This window comes from Ursus arctos, unplaced genomic scaffold (genome assembly GCF_023065955.2).
Source record: "Ursus arctos isolate Adak ecotype North America unplaced genomic scaffold, UrsArc2.0 scaffold_12, whole genome shotgun sequence".
NCBI lineage: Eukaryota > Metazoa > Chordata > Mammalia > Carnivora > Ursidae > Ursus > Ursus arctos.
This window is the reverse complement of record NW_026622786.1, coordinates 54,593,924-54,614,057: the sequence shown is the minus strand read 5'-3', so window position 1 is coordinate 54,614,057 and position 20,134 is coordinate 54,593,924.

The following is a 20,134-nucleotide window of genomic DNA, read 5'->3' as shown; positions in this document are numbered from 1 at the left end:
TGATTTTGGATGTGAGTGCATTGTAATGTGTTTGGTATGATGTGGGTAGAGCCTTTACCAGTAAGAATGTCTAAGGTCTTCAAATGACCCTGTTTAGCCCCTAGTCCTCTTTTCCTACCTCCAATCAAGTATGATCTCTAGAAATGGACTCAAAACTTACCATCTCTAAAACTAGGCTCCTTCTCTCTCAAATAACTATTTATTTCTATATTCTCTAAGCTGCCAATGGTCCACAAATTGGCACAATCTTTCTGAAGATAAATTTGGCAATATGTATCAAAAATCTCAAAATTCTAGTACCCTCTCAGTGAAGAAATGATAGTTCTCATTTTTGGAGGACTGGGGGCCTCAGAGTGATGAGGTTGGGTGATTTTTATTGTTTTCTTTGTATTTTTCTGTATTTCCTAGTTTCAATAATTGGGAGAAAAGGAAACTGAAAAAGGCAATTCTGATGTTACCAGCCATGAGAGGACTCCTTAATCTGAAATTCAGTGTTATTAATAGGACACACAAAAATCATGAAAAATGAAACAATATTAATACAAGAAGTATATACAAAAAAGAAAAAAATTTCAAGTAGGTATTAGAAAGCTCAACTTCTTAAGATACAAAGGAATGCAGATGAAAAGCTAGGTAATCATATTTTATCTAACAGATTGGTGAAGATTAAAGAAAATTATAATACCCAGAGTTGGTATGAATGTAGGAATTCAGGTACTGCTAGTGGAAGTATAAATTCTTATAATCCTTTAGTAGTAATTTGGTGATATGTACCAAGAACTTAAACAATTCTCTTACCCTTGAATCCAATAATTCTCATTCCAAGAATTTGCCTAAGAATCCAAGATGTACACAAAAATATTTATGCAGAATGCTGTAAAAATTTATATAGGAATGTTGTAGAGTTCTTTATAATAGAAAAAAAGAAAATAATCTAAAACGTCCAACATCAAGAGAATGGTTAACTATTATACATTAATATTATGGAGTACTGCATACCACATTAAAAATGACAACAGATAAATATTTGAAGACATAGAAAGATAATTATACTGTTTGATAGAAAGGGGGAAAATCAGATTACAAAACGAGAAAAATACAAACTTATTTACATAAATACCCTCTCAACACATACATAAACGCATACTCACACTTAAATATAGGAAATAGAAATTTTGGTTATACACCCCAATTGTAAAGATCATTTATCTGAATGGTAGAATTAAGGAATATTGTTCTTTTTGATTTGGCCTATTTTTTTTTTTAAGTAGGCTCCACTCTGGGCACAGAGCTCAACATGGGGCTTGAGCTCACAACACTGAGATCAAGACCTGAGCTGAGATCAAGAGTTGGATGCTTGGGACACCTAGGTGGCTCAGTTGGTTAAGTGTCTGCCTTCAGCTCAAGTCATGATCCCAGGATCCTGGGATCGAGTCCTGCATTGGGCTTCTTGCTCAGCAGGGAGCTTGCTTCTCCCTCTGCCTGCTATTCCCCTTGCTTGTGCTCTCTCTCTCTCTGACAAATAAATAAATAAAACCTTAAAAAATAAAAAAGAGTTGGATGTTCAACTGACTGAGCCACCCAGGTGCTCTTGATTTGGCCTATATTTTTAAAACAGAAACAAACAAAAATTTTAATTACTTTTGAAATGAAAATAAAACCCAAAGCCTTTTAAAAATAAAACAACAAATACAAAGTATATTTAAGTGCCTTCTGAATAGACTAGATCTTACCTCTGGAAAACAGTTATAGACATAAGGTCAAAAGAACCCTAGATGCAAATATATAAAATAGAGTTAATGGTGCCATTTTTTGTTCACCATTTTTTGTGGGTGTTTGAGGATTAGAAAAGAAAGTGAATTTAAAGAAGACACTTCAAAACCACATCTGTTTTATTATTGCTGTTATTATACTTGATAATATGCTATATCTTCTATGAAAAGACATGTCATCAAGAAAAGGTTTTTTTGTTTGTTTTAAGAAGACCGTTCTTATTTTTTTTTCCTATACACTTTGTTATATAACAGTGAGTCTGGTAACCGTATGATCATCTCAATAAATAAGGGAAACGCATTTGACAAAATCTAACATCTTTTTGTGATAAAAATACTGAACAAACAATATAAGGGAACTTCCTTAACCTGATAAAGGGCATCTACAAAAAATTTACAGCTAACATCAATCATACCGGTGAAAGTCTGAAAGCCTTCCCCTAAGATGAGAAACAAAACAAGGATGTGCACTCTCAAGACTTCTATTCAACATTGTACTAGACATTCTAGCCAAGGCAATTAGGCAAGAAAATGAAATAAAAGGCATCCAGAATGGAAAGAAAGAAACAAAATTATGTTCTATTTGCAGATAACATGACCTTGCTTACAGAAAATCCTAAGGAATCCACCCCCCACACACATACACACACAAAACGTATCAGAGCTAATAAACAAGTTCAGCAAGATTACAAGGTATAAGATCAATACACTAAACTCAATTGTTCAGGCACCAGTGTCTACCTCCACAAAACAAAAAACAAAAAATCTCAATTATATTTATTTACACTAGTAATGAACAATCTGAACATTAAAATAAGAAAATAGGGGCGCCTGGGTGGCTCAGTCGGTTAGGCATATGCCTTTGGCTCAGGGTCCTGGGATCAAGCCCCACATCTGACTCTCTGCTCAGTGGAGAGTCTGATTCTCCCTCTGCCTCTCCCTCCTTCTCATGCTCACACACTCTCTCTCTTTCTCATAAATAAATAAAATCTTTTTAAAAAAATAAGAAAACAATTTCATTTTCAGTAGCATCAAAACTAATAGGAATAAATTTTTTAAAAAAGAAATGTAAGGCTTAAACACTGAGAGCTACAAAACATTGTTGGGAGAAATAAAAGAATTTCTGCCTAAATAAATAATAAGACATCCCATGAACTGGAAGACTTAGTACTGTTAATATGGCAAAATACCCCAAATCAATCTAGAATTCAATACAATCCTTATTAAAATTTCAAGTGCCTTTTTTTTTTCAGAAATGGACAAGATGATCCTAAAATTCATATGGAAATGCAAGTGACTCAGAGTAGCCAAAATAATCTTCAAAAAGAAGAACAAGGGGGCACCTGGGTGACTCAGTTGTTAAGCATCTGCCTTCAGCTCAGGGTGTGATCCCAGCATTCTGGGATCAAGCCCCGCATGAGGCTCCTCCACTGGGAGCCTGCTTAATCTCCCAATCCCCCTGCTTGTGTTCCCTCTCTCACTGGCTGTCTCTCTCTCTCTCTCTCTCTCTATCAAGTAAATAAACAAAATCTTTAAAACAAAAAACAAAAAGAACAAATTAGAAAGACTCATACTTCCTAATTTCAAAATTTACTACAAACCTACAGTAATTGCAACAGGGTGGTACTGGCATAGAAGTAGACATATGAATGAATGGAATAGAATTAAAAGTCCAGAAATAAATATATACATCTATGGTCAATTGATGCAACAAGGGTGTCAAGACAATTCAGTGGAGAAAGAACAGCCTTTGAACAAACGATGCTGGGAAAAAGACATTCACATGAAAAAGAATGAATTTGGACCCTTATCTCACACGATATACAAAAATTAACTCAAAATGGATCAAAGACCAAAATGGAAGAGAAAAAATTATAAAACTCTCAGAAGCAAACATAAGTGTAAGTCTTTGTAACCTTGAGCTAGGCAATAGTATAACACCAAAAGCACAAGCAACCAAAGGAAAAGTAAATTGGACTTCATCAAAATTAAAAATTTTTATATGTCAAAGGACACTACCAAGTAAACAAAAAAACAACTCACAGAATGGGAAAAATATTTGCAAATCATATATCTGATAAGGGTCTAGTATTCAAAATATATAACAAATGCTCACAACTTAACTATCAAAAGACAAACAACCCAATTTTAAAAAGGGGAAAGGATTTGAGTAGACATTTCTCCAAAGAAGATATATATCCAAATGGCCAATAAGTGCATGAAAAGATGCTTAACATCATTACTTATTAGGGAATTGCAAATCAAGCCACAATAAGGTATCACTTCACACCCATAAATAATGGCTTTAATAAAAAAGACAGACAATAACAAGTATTGGTGAAGATACATAGAAACTGGAACCCTCACACATTGTTGGCAGAATTGTAAAATGGTACACTCACTGTGGAAAACAGTTTGGTTGTTCCTCAAAAAGTTAAACACGATGCTACCATATGGCTTAGCAATGCTAAGTGTAGGTTTATACTAAAGAGAATTGAAAATAGGGGCACCTGGCGGTTCAGTTGGAGAGCATGCAACTCTTGATCCTGGGGTCTTGAGTTTGAGCCCCACGCTGGGTGTAGAGGTTACTTTTAAAAAAAGAAAATTGAAAATATATGTTCACAGCACAGTTTGTACATGGATGCTTGTAACAAGTATTCAGAATAACCAAAGGTGGAAACAACCCAAACGTCCATCAACTGATGAATGGATAAACAAAATGTGGTATAGTCATATAATGGAATATTATTCAGCCATATCAGGGAATAAATTACTGACTGATGCATGCTACAACGTGGATTAACCTTGAAACATTATGGTAAGTGAAAGAAGCCAGACATAAGGCACCATGTAGTACATGACACCATTTATATGAAATGTCCAGAATAGTCAAATCCATAGAAATAAGGTTTCTTTTTTGGGTTGATGAAACTGTTCTGGATTTAGGAAGTGATGATGGTTGCACAATCTTATGAATATACTAAAAGCCACTGAACTGTACACTTTAAATGGTGGATGTTATGGTATGTAAATAATATCTTTTAAAAAATAGAGTGAGTCTGGGGGCAATGTGCCAGTCTCAGCTGAACCAGACTCCCATTTGGGTGGGCAGCTGGCTTGGAAGCTGCAGTCCCAACCAACTAGAGCCTAGAGTGGTAGCCAGCTGTGCAGTTGCTAGGAAAGCCAGAGCAACATGTGTGTAAGGGTTAAGCCTAGAGCTGGCAACAAGGGAGGGCTGGTAACTTGCACAGCTCTGACTTCTTCCATACAGAGCAACAAATTTCCTCACATGCTCTTATCTTTCCCTCCTTGATGTCATTTGACTTTTTAAAGACGAAGCTCAGGACTTGGGTTGCTCTTCACCTACAGCACCAACCAGCCATTGCAATCAGCTTACACAATGCTTCCTGTAATCACCTTTTCAATACTAATAGAAACAGGTTTAAAAGATTTTATTTTAAAATTTAGCCAATAAAGTTAAGTGTTTCTCAGGAAAATGAGCACTGGAGTGTTGTCATCCTCTCCTCCCTCAGAGTTTTGTCAATATTTTATCTTCATTAAAGAGGCTAAAGATTTTCATATTTCCCAAACCGAGCCAACCTGAGGGGCATTGTCTCCCAATTCTCTTAACTGTGCACCGCGCACAGTTCTTTTTCTGTGCACTCTAGGCCTGGGGAAAGCAAGAGCTGGAGCTAGGTTTCCGAGTCTTCCCTGCCTGGGTTAAGGATCACCTGTGATACTAATAATTGTTGTCTTTGGTAACTTCGACTTGAACAGTAACAAAAGGTATAAATCACCCCCAAGGCTCTTAATTACTCCCATTAACAGTTGCTTTGTTATCCCGGATGCAGAGCAGTTTCACTGCTCTGTGAGTACACACTGTGAGTACAGAGCTACAAGCCTGGCTTCAAGCCAGGAGTTAAAATAAGTTATGCTAAATGGATGGCTCAATTGTTCCCCTGGACTCTCTCTAGGTTTGGGGGATGTGGGCCTAAGCGAATGAACACTATAGGAGTCGGGGGTCTGTGCATCTTCTAGGAGTTCCTTGGGGTGTTGTGCTGCCTCTTGCCATGGTTATTTTATTTTTCTAATCTTTCTTAGTTTTGCTTCTAGCGTCAGTGTTTTCTTCCTCCCTCCCTCTCCTTTATCCTACCCTGTGCCACTACAAATCTTTCTCCTTTTCTTCCACGCACTTGGTAACTGGCAAAAAAAAAAAAAAAAATAGGGGTGTAAAATTTAGGAAGAAAATCAAAAAAGAAAGAAAGAAAAAAAGAAAGCCACTCAGCTGGGGCATTTGAGCTGGAAGTCTGGAGATTTTAAGCTCTCTTCTTCAAAAAAATGCCACAGTGCTCAGGTTACCTATACAGTCAAATCTCAACTCCTCAGTGAGGAATTCAAGAAGCTCCATGATGTGGCCCCAACCTCCCTTCAAGTACACACCCAGCTGCCATTAAGAACTGTGATCCTTTAGAGCACAGGCTTTGGATACTAGGTGGGGGTCTGACCCAGCATGTTCATGTCCTCTCTATGTGACCCTGGATAGATCATTACACTTGCTGCATGACCTTGGATAGATCATTTACACCTGCTAAGCCTCAGATGTCCCACACGTACTTACCTTACAGATCAGGAGGTTAAATGAGATGATACCTGATAGTGCTTAACATAGTTGGCACAAAGTAAGTTCTCAAAAATGGGAGATGCCACCTGATGATGGTGAGAATCTGAGAAGTGTGCCCTTTGTTTTCAATTGCTAATTAATTCTGAAGATTTTCAGGTCAAATGTCCCAACCGTCTTCACCAGCACCCTGCCCCATGGCTCTGATTTCCTCTGTCTTCTCCATCCATGCTCTCAAAACTTGCATTAAACCTTTAAGCTTCCTTTGCCTTCCTAAGCCTTCATTCTGCCTTGAATTCTGCCTTCCCCACTGGGATTTAAACTTTTTGAGGACAAAGATTATGCCCTGCATGTTTATGAAGTGAACAAATAAATAATAAAGAAATGAATTATTATGAAGAAATATATGTCAAGTGAACACAGACCTTTTAGAAATAATGAACCTTTTCTAGACATTCTGATGTACTGAGTCTTGAAACTGCTACCTACTAAGAAATACCTCAAGAGCCTTAAATAAATTCATTTGGTAACAAAAAAGTATGCTCCTATTTTTTTTTCCTTCCCCAAAATCTTTTTGTAATTTCCTTTCCATTGAATCAGCCAAAACAGGACTACTTCTCCATCAGGAGCCAACCCCATCTTTCCTTGAGATCAAGGAATCTCCTTCTAACACATGATAGAGTTCAGGTTCTGTTAGTGGAGTCAAAGAACTGAAAAGGAAACAAATCTGTCTCCTTCGGTATCTCTGTCTCTCTGTTTCCACATATATATACAAACGTATAAGAAGTTATCAAAGTCTCAACAGTGTTTATATCTGGGTAGTAAGAATTTGGATGATGTTAATTTTCTCTCTCTCTCTCTTTTCTTTCTATAATTTCTAAGATCTCTACAATAAGTATTATTGCCATGGTAATTAGAAAAAAGTTGAAAGAGTTCTATGGAAGGAAAAGAAAGCCCCCTTAGATAGAAATATATGCTAAAGCCCTAAGTTCAGATGGTCTAAGACAGTTCTAACTGAATACTGGATTCCACTGACCCCAAAGTACACTCTTTTTATCTGTGTTATGATGGTCTAGATGAGATCCTCCTTTGTAAACTTGATACATCTAGGAAAACAAGCTTGAGACAGGAGCCAAGGGGCCACAGTCTCAGCTTGCATAAGTCATTTGCATCCTGGCAGTTATATGCCTGTTGCAGCTCCAAGTGCACTGGGAACATTGAAATAAAGCTCTTCCAAAGTCAGGTATCAATGTCCATAGTTGAAATAAACAGCATACATGATCCTATCTTCATTATTTTCACTATTATTACCATCAACATTTATGAAACTCTTGCTACTTGCCAAAAATAGAATTAAATGCCTGCATTATCTTACTCAACCCCACAACAACCCTGAGGTAGAAATTATTATTGTTTTCTATATAACAGAGAAGGAAGCAGAAACTTAGAAAGTTTATCATCAGAGAAAACATTCACTTTACCATATTCTACTTTAAAGCAGTTCATGGAAGAAAGATATATAGACAATTAGGTGAAGAATCTAGTTTTGGAAAGAAAAAGAGGGGTGAGGGAAGGCTGCCAATCTAAAATAAGTCAAAACACATATGAGTCTCTGCAGCTCAGAATTGAGACCTACTAAGTCTGACAAGGGACAGAAAGACCACAGGAAAAATGTTTGCACTTAAGGGTCAGTATTTCCAAAATGTGTAACCTGATCAGAACTCAGGACTGCCTCTGTACACATTGAATACAGACTGGCCCCAGGCTGGGTGGCAAAGATCTTGAATTAGCATGCTATCTTAATAATTCAATAGTTCTTTTTCTAATAATTAAATTATTATTTTTAAAGGGTTAGCATATCTGAGATCTCTTATGTCCCTTTAACACGCTTTATTTTTGTTGTTGTATAGTTTTATTTCATTGCTTAGGCTAAGGTGAAGCTGTAATTCAGTTTAAATGCTACATGTTACAGGCAAGCTGCTTACAATATATGGTCTCAGGAATTTTTGGAAACTTATCTTTAGATGTTATTGGCACAAAATAACAGCCTAGAGTTTGGTCCTCTGGGTATAAAGGACAAATAAAGTTTCCTGTGACTTGACAACTTATAAAAGTTAACTCTGCCACAAAACATGTGGGGGGAGAGAGGCTCTGAAATCTTTTTCTAGCTCTGGAATTGAAAAACCAGAGAGGGTTCTAAGAATCTAGACAGTATAAGACTATAATCGGGAAAAATTCAAGACTTCTAATTCAGAAGTGACAAGCTACAGACTGAGAAAATTTGCAAAAGACACTCTGATAAAGGACTGTTATCCAAAATATACAAAGAACTCTTAAAACTCAACAATAAGAAAACAAACAACCTGATTAAAAAATGAGCTGAAGACCTTAACAGACCACTCACCAAAGAAGATATACAGAAGGCAAATAAGCGTATGAAAAGATGCTTCACATCATAGGTCATCAGGGAAGTGAGAATTAAAACAACAATGAGACACCACCGCACACTTCTTAGAATGGCCCAAACCCAGAATGCTGGCAACACCAAATGCTGGCAAGGATGACAGGAGCTCTCATTCATTGCTGGTAGAAATACAAAATGGTACAGTCACTTTGGAAGACAGTTTGGTAGTTTCTTAAAAATTTAAGCATACTCTTATCATGTGATCCAGAAATCATGCTTCTTGGTATTTTCCCAAAGGAGGTGAAAACTTATGTCCACACAAAAACCTATATGCAGATGTTTAACAGCCTTATTCATAATTGCCAAAACTTGGAAGCTACCAAGATGACTTTCAATAGATAAATGATAAATAAACTGAAGTACACCCAGACAATAGAATATTATTCATAACTAAGAAGAAATGAGCTATCAAGCCCTGAAAAGACATGGAAAAACCTGAAGGCATATTAGCAAATGAAGGGAGCCAATGTGAAAAGGCTATACACTGTATGATTCCAACTATATGATATTCTAGAAAAGGCAAAACTATGGAGACAGTACAAAGACCAGTGGTTGCCAGGGATTCATAGGGAGGGAGAGAGAAACAGGTGGAGCAATGAGAATTTTAAAAAACTATTCTATATGATAGATACTACAATGGTAGGTACATGCTATTATACATGTGTTAAAACCCATAGAATGCATAACACAATGAGTGAATCCTCACGTCAACTATGGACTTGGGTGATAATGATGTGTCTTTGTAGGTTCATTGACTGTGGTGGGAAAGGCTGTGCATGTGTGGGGATAGCAGGTATATGGGAACTTTGTGCTTTCCACTCAATTTTGCTGTGAACCTAAAACTTCTTTAAAAAATAAAATTTATTCAAAAAAAAAAAAGAGAAAACTCTGTGTGTGTGTGTGTGTGTATGTAATAATTATCATCCTCTTCTTTATTTACAAGACTAAAAAGAGGCAAAATTGTGAAACTGGAGCAGGTTAAACTCTACTTTGAGTCCCTGTTCCCCATGCTAGAGTTCACGGGCTTCTCTACCACATGCCAAGTACGGTGTTTTAAATCTATGGAACAGTGGTGAACCAGTCCTACCTTCATAAAGTTTACAGTTCAAAGCAGAAGGGAGGCATTAAACAAGTAATTACAGTAATTACACATATGGTTGATTGAATAGTGATAAGTGCCCTGAAACAACCTAACAATATCAAACCAAGTCAATGGACTCAGGGATGGCTTCCCTGAAGAAGAAATTTAATCTGCAGCACAAAGTTGGCTAGAAGCAAGGCAAGGCAGGATGTATTCTCAGGTTGTGGGTAGAGTTGGATGGAGAGAGGCTGGGCATAGGAAATACTACAAAGACAGGGTCTGAGGGAGGAGGGCCATGGAGCATGAGGGTGAAACTAAAAGGCCCGGATGACGGCATAGCTAAAAGTAGGAGAGGAGGGGAGAGATACAGCTGGAGAGATGGGCGGGGGACAGACTGTAAACTATGCTAATAGCAAGGGTCAGCCACTGAAGGATTTTAAGCAGAAGGGTGAAGGTATCTTATCTCTCCTTTTATTTCCAGAACCTAACCCAATACTTAAAACATCTTGGGAGACTCAATAAACATTTGAGAAAGGAAAGATGGAAGGAAAATGAGGAAGAGATGGACACACTCATTTACTCAATTATTTATTATGTAATAAATGAAATTCCAGTTGTCTGGAATTGGCAGTGCACCCACTCACATAATTCATTTTCTGAGTGAAACCATTGTGGCTATCACCATCACCATCACCCATTATTATTCAAAGAATCATTTTCTTCTTAAAAACCCACAATATGTTATTAAAAATTTTTATTATAATTTAAAATCAGAACATTCTCTTGTCAATTCTCTATGTCCAAGATCTGGGGGCCACTTTACTTTCCATGTTTGCCATATCTGAAAATTTATGTGTACCTCTTGATGAGAGATATAAAACTCAACAGCTACTTTACTACTAATGATGAGAGGTATTGGTTTTTATTTGAAACCATTGCTCTTTAATGACCAAAATAGCTTTAGTACTTTTCCTAGGCTAGACAAAGGAATATTGATTTTCCTTTTTTTTTTTTTCCCCCTGCTAGAAAAAATCTTGCTAAAGGAATAACTCAGCTAACCTGGTTCTTTTGGCATTTTCTCCCATGGTTCATCTGGGATTCTAGAGTATACAGAAATTCTAAGAATGAAGTGTTCTCCTTGTTGGCAATGCTATCCCAAAGGTAATTTACTTTTGTTTAGAGTCTAAGAGAAGTCCCTTCTGCTGTTTTGTGTAATGTCCTCTTGAAACAAATAAAAAATATGATCCAGTCTCATTTAAGTAAGGAGAAAATACTTCCGCAAGTTATGAGAGATGAGAGGAAGGTAGAGGAGGTAGCCATACTTACAAATTGAAGAAAGGCAAGACAACTGGAATGCAGATGTTCCTTAGGACCCTGGGCAAATATGAAAAGGGAGAAAAGGAAGCAGGCAACAAACTGAGGAGGCCTCAGACAGCTCTCCCCAAAGATGCCCAGGCTCCCTGGCAGCACTGAGCTGGGCTCCCCACAGACTGTGGACAGCATTTCCTCTTGTATTCCCAGAACTCAAGGGGCTGTCTACACTATGGTAGATGGTTTATAAATGTGTGTTAAATGGAATGGATGGAAGAAAACGCTGAGTGGATAAATGACTAAATAAACAAAAACAAACCAATACATTTTGGCTGCTACATATTGGAAAGGGAACACATAGTCACCATCTTGAAATTACTTGATCATGCTACGGTGTATTCAACAGAGCTAATCAGGATGTACTTGTATGTATGGGGGCTGAGGGGGAAATATAGGGTGAATGGAAGAGTGTTCTGAAAATACTTGAGGTGACAGGTCACAAACTACTGCCTGTGGGCCAGTCACCCGTTTTGTAAATGAAGTTGTGTTAGTTTTATTTTTTGTTATTTTAAGATTTTACTTATCTTTTTACAGGCTTATTTAGAGAGAGAGAGAGCACACAAGTAGGGGGAGGGGTAGAGGGAGAGAATTTTCAAGCAGACTTCCCCTGAGCATAGAGCCCCACATGGGGCTCAATTTTATGACCCTGAGATCATGACCTGAGCTGAAACCAAGAGTTAGATGCTTTGACTGACTGAGCCACCCAGGCACCCCTAAGATTTTATTTTTAAGTAATCTCTACATCCATCATGGGGCTTGAACTTATAGCCCCAAGATCGAGTGTTGCATGCTCTACCAACTGAGCCAGCCAGGAGCCTCAAACAAAGATGTATTAGAACACAGTGACACCCAATCCTTTATGTGTTGTTTTTGGCTGCTTTCAGCTATAACGGCAGAATTGAGTAGTTGCAACAGAGAGCATATCACCACAAACCTAAAATATTTATTATCTGGACCTTTACCAAAAATATCTGCCCACACCTGCTTCACGTTGGAGGCAGAAAAGGATCAAATCCAAGGAGATCTAAGCAGGCAGGATCTGATGTCAGAGGACACTCAAGAGAGTCAGAGTATGAGGCTGAATCTCAGACACATAAAATGCTACAATTGAAAGGGAACTCAGATTCTACTGGATCAACCTCCTCAACTTTAGAAGAAAAGACTTTGGCTCAGAGAGGAAAACCAACTGGCTCAAAGTCCTACAGTCAGTTAGTGGAAGCTCTAGGACTAGCAGAGACCAGGAGAATTACCAGATATGGACTGTAACCAGATGTTGCTCAGAGGTCCAGGGTGAGTCTCTTCCCTGACTGTAGCAGAGACACAATACCTGGGATCACATCACATCCTGGGGCTCAGGGACACATGACTATTTATCTTAAGAAAAATGCAGTCTCTAGGTGAAGAAGGGAGAGGACTTCCTTCTCAAATTAATTTTAGTCTTCTGGACTTATGGTTGATTTTATCATCAAATATGTAAGGGTCAATGCCACCCAACTCAAAATTAACTTTGTAAGAAGCTTGGGGAGGATGAGGAGCACTTGGCAGATGGGTGTGGGTTGTTTTTTTTTTTTTTCCTATCCAAGAAGCCTCATGGAGGAGCAGTTTTGATGGATCCCATTAAGCATTCTGTCAGTTGGTAATGCCTACTCCCAAGGCATTCCAAAACATAACATTCTGGGTAAATTATTAAATAAAGACATTGCCTACCAGGCTTGGAGCCACTCTAACACAGACCATGTTGAAGAAAAACAATAGCTTCACAAAATCCCAGAAACTCAAAGTCCTGAAAGGTTAAATAAAGCCCAGACATGTTAGAGCAAGGCTTCACTGGTCTTGGTCTGGGAAAACACTCCACCAAGTATCACTGGCTAAACAAACAACCTCCTTGCCACCAACCTTGTAGGCCAAGAAGGAGTTCACTGAAATGGATTGCTTTCCTGTGGCTATGGAGTGTTAGCCTCTATCCTTAGGAAATGGTGTCTGTGGAAGAGACAGAAGAGCTCACATGGCCAGTCCCTTGTTCTGTTAGGTAAGGAAACCAGGGCCCAGAGAGGTATGTTTATTGCCACAGCTCACAAAACATAAAACAGTTGCAGAATCTTGGCCTCTTTTCAACATACCACACATAAGAAAGCCTACCGTAATGCCTAGCAAATAGGAAGCACTCAACAAACATTTGCAGCATGAATGAATCAATGAATAAATTCAACAACTGCACTCTCTGAATGCCTTATATGCTCTGTACACAGTTTTAGGCTCTGTGGATACAGTGTTGAACAAGGTCCCTGCCATCATAGAGTTCACATTTATGTGTTTGAGTGTGTGTAAGGAGTAGTAGTCATCCTTGTTGTCATAGTAGTAAGGTGGTAGTGGGGCAATTGGGGTAATGTATGTTGAACAGAGAAATAATTACAATAACTAACACTTAATAAACATTTGCTGTATGCCAGCCAGATACAGTTCTAAGCACTTTGTCTTAGTCAATTTGGGCGCCCATAACAAAATACCATAGACTGGCTTAAACGAAAGACCTTTATTTCTTGATGTTTTGGAGGCTAAGAAGTCCAAGAGCAAGGTACTAGATAATTCCGCTTCCCAGTGAGGGCCTTCTTCCTGGCTTAAAGATTGCAGCATGCCCAGTGTGTCCTCACAATGTGGAGATGGAAGAAGCTCTGGTCTCTCTTCTTATAAGAGCACTAATCCCTAATCCTATCATGGCAGCTATACTCTCATGACCTCATCTAAACCTAATTACCTCCCAAAGATCCCACCTCCAAATACCATCTTATTGGGAGGTTAGTGCTTCAACATTTGAATTTGGGGAGGACACATTCAGGCCATAATAGCACTGTATATAAACCAACTCCTTTAGGACTCTCGATAACATGTGAGGGAGCTACTCTTATGCCCCTATTTTACAGATAAGGAAGCTGAAGCACAAAGAGGTTAAATAGCTTGCTCAAGGTTATACAGCTACAAATGGCAGAACCAGGAGTCAAACCCAGGCAGTCTGGGCTCCATAGTCCAAATTCTCATCCAAGGATCAAGGGGGTAAATGAGTGATTAAGTGAGTGAGTAAATAGATGAATGAGTAAAGAAATGAATACAATTCTTCATTGTGAATATTTCATAGGAAAACGAAAACCTTTCATAAAATGGGCTTTTGGAAATTACTTGTTTGTAAGTAAATTATAGATACTCCTCAGCTTATAATGGGGTTACATCCTAATAAACCCATCGTAAGTTGAAAATGCTTTTAGTACACCTAACCTACCAACCTACCTTAAACATGCTCAGAACACTTGGCATACAATTGGACAAAATCATCTAACACAAAGCCTATTCTGTAATAAAGTATTGAATATCTCATGTAATTTCTTGAATACTGTACAGAGTGAAAAACAGAATGATCGTATGGGCACAGAATGGTTTAAGTGTATCGGTTGTTAACCTTGTGACCACAAGGAGCTGTGTCTTGTTGCCACTGCCCAGCAACACCAGACAGTATCTTACCACATATTGGTCCCAGAAAAGATCAAAATTCAAAATCCTCAGTATGGTTTCTACTGAATGTGCACTGCTTTTGCACCACCAGAGACTATCTGTATAAGAAATTCTGAACAGGGCAACCCTTTCTAAATCTTATTTGAAAAAATTTAGACACATAAATAGGGTTTCTTTAAGTTTATGTATGTGCAAACTTCTTTCCTCAGGTGACAGTTTTCTAAACATCATGAAAATAGCTAATATTTAGTGAGTCTTACCATGTGTCAGGTACTGAGTGCTCATTTTAACTCGTTTAATCCTTATGTCCACCCTAGAAAGCAGGTACTATTTTCATCTTAACTTTACAGATGAGACAACTGAGGCACAGAGAGGTTAATTATCTTTCCCAAGGTCACAGAGCTAATAAAGTGGCAGAGCTGGAGTCTGTACAGGGTAATCCCGTTCCAGAGACCAGTAAATATTCCCCCAAGCCTCTCTGTTTTTATAGGGCCATGTTTCTCAACCTGATCTCATATTGGCTTCAGCTGGGAAGTTTCAAAAAAATGCTAATATCTGGGCCTCACCCCAATAAAATGGGGATGTCTAGGAATGGAGCATTTTAAAAACTCCATTATAATTCTGATGCATGTTAAGAGTCCAAATACACTGACTTAGGGAACCTGTAATTGGCTCAAACCCCTCTATGTTTTGAGCTTTCTACCCAAAGCCAACATCACAACAATCTCCACCCTCCCAATGGCATCTGTGACTCCCAGGGAGTCCACAGCTCAGGGTACCAATGCTGGCTCCCTTCCAAAAATTTCTATGGGTCCTGGAGATTCTGGTTTTTCTGAACTGCCAGGTCCATCTGCTGGGTCTTCTTAGCACTGCCTATAGGGAGGATCAAGTGGGAGCAAGTCTGTTATATCCCAAATCACTCCTAGTTAAGAGTAGCTCCCCTTTATTGTGCCAGGAGCTATACCAGGGGCTTAACATATATTGTTATCACTTTTCACTCCTGGGATTTGAGGGAGACCCAATCAATAGGACCCTTATTCTTGCTACATAATTTCTAAACCAGTTGAGATAAGCAAAGGAGTTAGGCAGACGGAGATCAAAATGTTAGCTTTATTACAGATAAAGGTTGCTCGAAAATATGGGGTAGGTGTGAAGCAACAATGAACTTCTATATACTACACCTCAGTAATTAGACATTGAGCAGAAGTTTAGCAGATGGACAGATGTAAGGAACCTGGAAGAGACTCCACTGGTGCTGTAATGCATGTTTATAAAGCATGATTGAATTGTAAGATATTATTACTAAAATAGAAACTGCACAATGACTATCTTACTCAGTGCAGGCACTATGCTTAATTATTATTAAGTCTACCACACAACAACAAACTAAGTGCAAAGTCCTTTACAAATTTCCCTCAATTTACATGTAGCTACTATTTGCAACATTCCCCCACGCCAACCGCCCCAGAAAAGTGGAAAAGAAGAGATTTTATTGTATTTCCATCTTTTATACTGTACTTATGGGCGCCATATGCAAGACACATGTGAGAGGCATAGCCACAGCACACCCCACATGGGCATTGCGAGCCATTTACATTAGATTTTCCTGTTACAGTAGCTGCAGGCACGTAAAATGTTTATTGCCATTATATTGCCGTTGCTTTCATTCTACATATACCTGCTGCTGAGCATCTGGTCTTGTGTTGAAAAGAATGGGATTGCATTGATGTTTTCTCTGGAATTCCAGTTTTCTTACTTTAACCAGACACTGGCTCTCCCTGGCCTTCTTCTCTGGCCAGTCCCAAAGGCTAGACAGAGCCAATACCTTGGTATTAGTGGGAAAAGAAGTCATGACAAAGACGGCTTTTGCATTAAACTAACAGTCAAACAAAAACAGGTCTTTTTTAAAAAAATATTTTATTTATGTATTTATTTATTTATTTATTTATTTATTTATTTATTTATTTATTTGAGAGAGAGTGCAAGAGCAAGCTGGGGGAGGAAAAGGGACAAGCAGCCTCCACATTAAGTGTGGAGCCTGATGCAGGCTCAATCTCAGGACCTTGAGATCATGACCTGAACCAAAACCAAGAGTCAGATGCTCAACCAACTGAGCCATCCAGATGCCCCAAAAAACAGGTCTTTTTAATACCAAGGTAATCACTCTTCAAAGAGCAGTCCATGAAGTTTTTTCCCAGGCTCACTAAGGAGACGGTAATTGGACCCCAGATCAGCCCATCTTCTCCCATCCCCAAACCACTACATATATCATCAGGCCTATTGCTGGTGCATTAACTGCTTGCCATTTGTCTGATGCCCAACCCTTTGGGTATCTAATTATTGTCTTCAGAGATCTGAAGCTAGTAGACAACCTGTAAGTTAGGTTAAACAATAAAACAAAAGTTAAATACAGTAATAGGTGATAGCATATATTTAGTGATATTTAGTGATAGCATATATTTGGAAAGCTGTCTGGACTTGGACTGAGCTGGGTGAGAGGACTGGCTCTCTCTTAACACCTTTGGTCACATCACTTGACTTCTTTGTGCTGTATTGTACAATTGAGACAGTATGTGTGGTGGTTAAGAGGGTGGGCCTCAAATTCAGACATGATTGTAAACCTCAACTACCATTTATCAGCTCTATGACTTGGGTAACTTACAAAACCATTCTATGCCCCCAATTCTTCAACTGCAAAGGGGGACCTGGTACAGAGGCTATGCCTCTCACATGTATCATTAAACATGATATTCATAAAGCACTCAGCAGAGTGCCTAGACCATAGTAGGTGTTCCCTAAGGGGCGGCTGTCATTGTTTTCAAGTTAAAAAATCCCTGTGAAACCACTGGTAAATTACTATGATTATATAATCAATTGTCAAATGAGTAGTGCTAATGATTGGTAATTTCAGAGTTGAGGGGTAAGGTGCTCTCTATGGGAAGGAATATACTGATTTTGGCATTGAAGAAGGCCTAGAGTGGGGTGGACAGTTGGGGGATAACAGGGACATGAAAAACAGGAGAATGGCTTAATCAAGGGCAAGGAAGCAGAATGTGCATGGAATAATTTATGAACAGTGAGCACAAAGCTCATTGGAGCAAAAGATTCACGTGGAGTAGGAGGAGGATGAGAGGAATGGGTAGCAGAAAATAGTATTGGGAAGGAATGCTGGGAAAGTCCTTCCAAAATAACAAATTTGGATAAGGCAGTGGTATACATTCGAATGTTTTCGAGTAGTGAGAAGATATGATGAAAGGAAGATTATCCTGGTAGTAATGGATAAGACAAAATGGATATCTTGGAGGTTCTTTTTTTTCTATTTTATTGGTAAACAAGACTATTTAAACTTTAATGAGGTTCAGGGGCCTAACAATGATTTGTAAGAAATTAACTTTCCCAGTTTTTGGTCATAACTTAGTACATCATTAAATACTGCTATAGCTAACATGTGTTTAGCTCTTTATAGTTGTTGTAATATTAAGCAGCCCATAAATAGTGGTCACAAAAGAATAAAATCCCAGGATGCTCTCACCATGGGGAGTTGTCAAATAGGGTCAAAAAAATAACTTTGAGGTGACAACTTTGGGGTAGTGGGTCATGATATTTTGGAGTGGTGTTTTACTCTAGAAGTTTTTCCCTTACTGACAAAAATTAGAAAATGGTAAATTGGGAACTGCAAGAATTAGAACACAACTAATGAAGATTTAAACTCTGAAGTTGGAAAAATTACAGACAACATGAAAATTCTCTAAAATTATTTTAAAGACCCAGAATCAGGAGAAAACTTTACAAATCTGACCTTCAAATCTGACCTGTCTGATCAAATGGGACAGAAAAGAGAATTAGAAGGGAACATTGTGGTTACAATGACAAAAGAGAGGATCTGAACAGAATAGTTTTCTACTGAAGAGGGATTAGAGTCAACACCAGAACAAGAATGCATATTATGTCTGGATAATATTGGTGACAGCAAAAGCTCCTATTTGTTGAGCAATAAGCTGAGCTCATGCTAGAAGCATTTGGTCTTCTTTCACTCTCATAACAACCTATTATCTGCATCTTACCAATTAGGAAATTGAGATTTAGTGCGACTTCATAACTTGTCTGAAGTCACGCAGCTAATGAATGCAGGACTGAGCCGGGATTTAATGGCAGTTCTGCCTGACATCCTAACTCGGGTTCTTTCTACTGTACCCACACAAATATGCAGCAGGTACTCTCTCACACATACACACACATGTGCATACACACACAAGTACACACATCTCCTGAATTTAAATAAATGTAATTAGCATGTGTAACGTAAGGAGTCAATAACTATCCATTGATTTGTATTACTTTCTTTATAAAGTCGCAAGTTTAAAGAATGAGTTGTTAAGAAGGATTTAAATTGGATGGTTTCAGGTGACGTCAGCCAGCACTGTCCTGACACTTGAGAGGGGCAGGCCAGTTATGCTTCAGCCCTTCAGAAGGAGACCCAAGTGAGTGCCTTGGATTAGTCCTTCTGACACTTTTCTCGTACTATTCACATATGTCACAATATTCCCACATGGTCAGCAGAGTAGGTATTATTTTCTCGTGTTATATGGAGAACATTGAGCCCTAAAAGCTAAGTGACTTCCCAAGGCCATACAGCTAAAACGTGGCAGGGCTGGGATTCATATCAGTCTTCTGACTCCAGATCTGGACTCCCCCCGTTACAACACAGCTGCTTCTAGAAGGTGCATCAACTTAGTATTTTTTTTCAAGGTTCTTAAACATTTTGTTTATTTATTTATTTTATTTTTGTTTAGGGGATTTAATTTAATTAAATTAATTTTTATTATTATGTTCAATTAGCCAACATATAGTACATCATTCATTTTTGATGTAGTGTTCAACAATTTATTGTTGGATAGAACACCCAGTGCTTATCACAACACGTGCCCTCCTTAATACCCATCACCTGGTTAGTATTTTATACGTGCAACCTGGGTTTAAATCCACCATGGCAGAGGGATTAAGCCCAGTGATGCTCAGTTTTCCCATAAGTAAAGACATAGACAATAGATTGATGTGAAGACCAGATGAAAGAAAGGAGAACACAGCTCCAATTACTTCAGTCATGTATATTAGATCCTGAGCTTTCTGCAGATATTTTATGCGAAAGAAGTTGCTAAGCACCCACTCAGCACCAGATATGTGCTAGGTGCTGGGGACACAAAAATCTTTGAATTTTTTGTGCTAAGCACAGTGGCAGTCAATTGAAGGGATGCATAAATATGATATAAATGGGAGAGATAAGAAGCAGAAGAGTGAATGAACATAGATATAAATTAAATTAA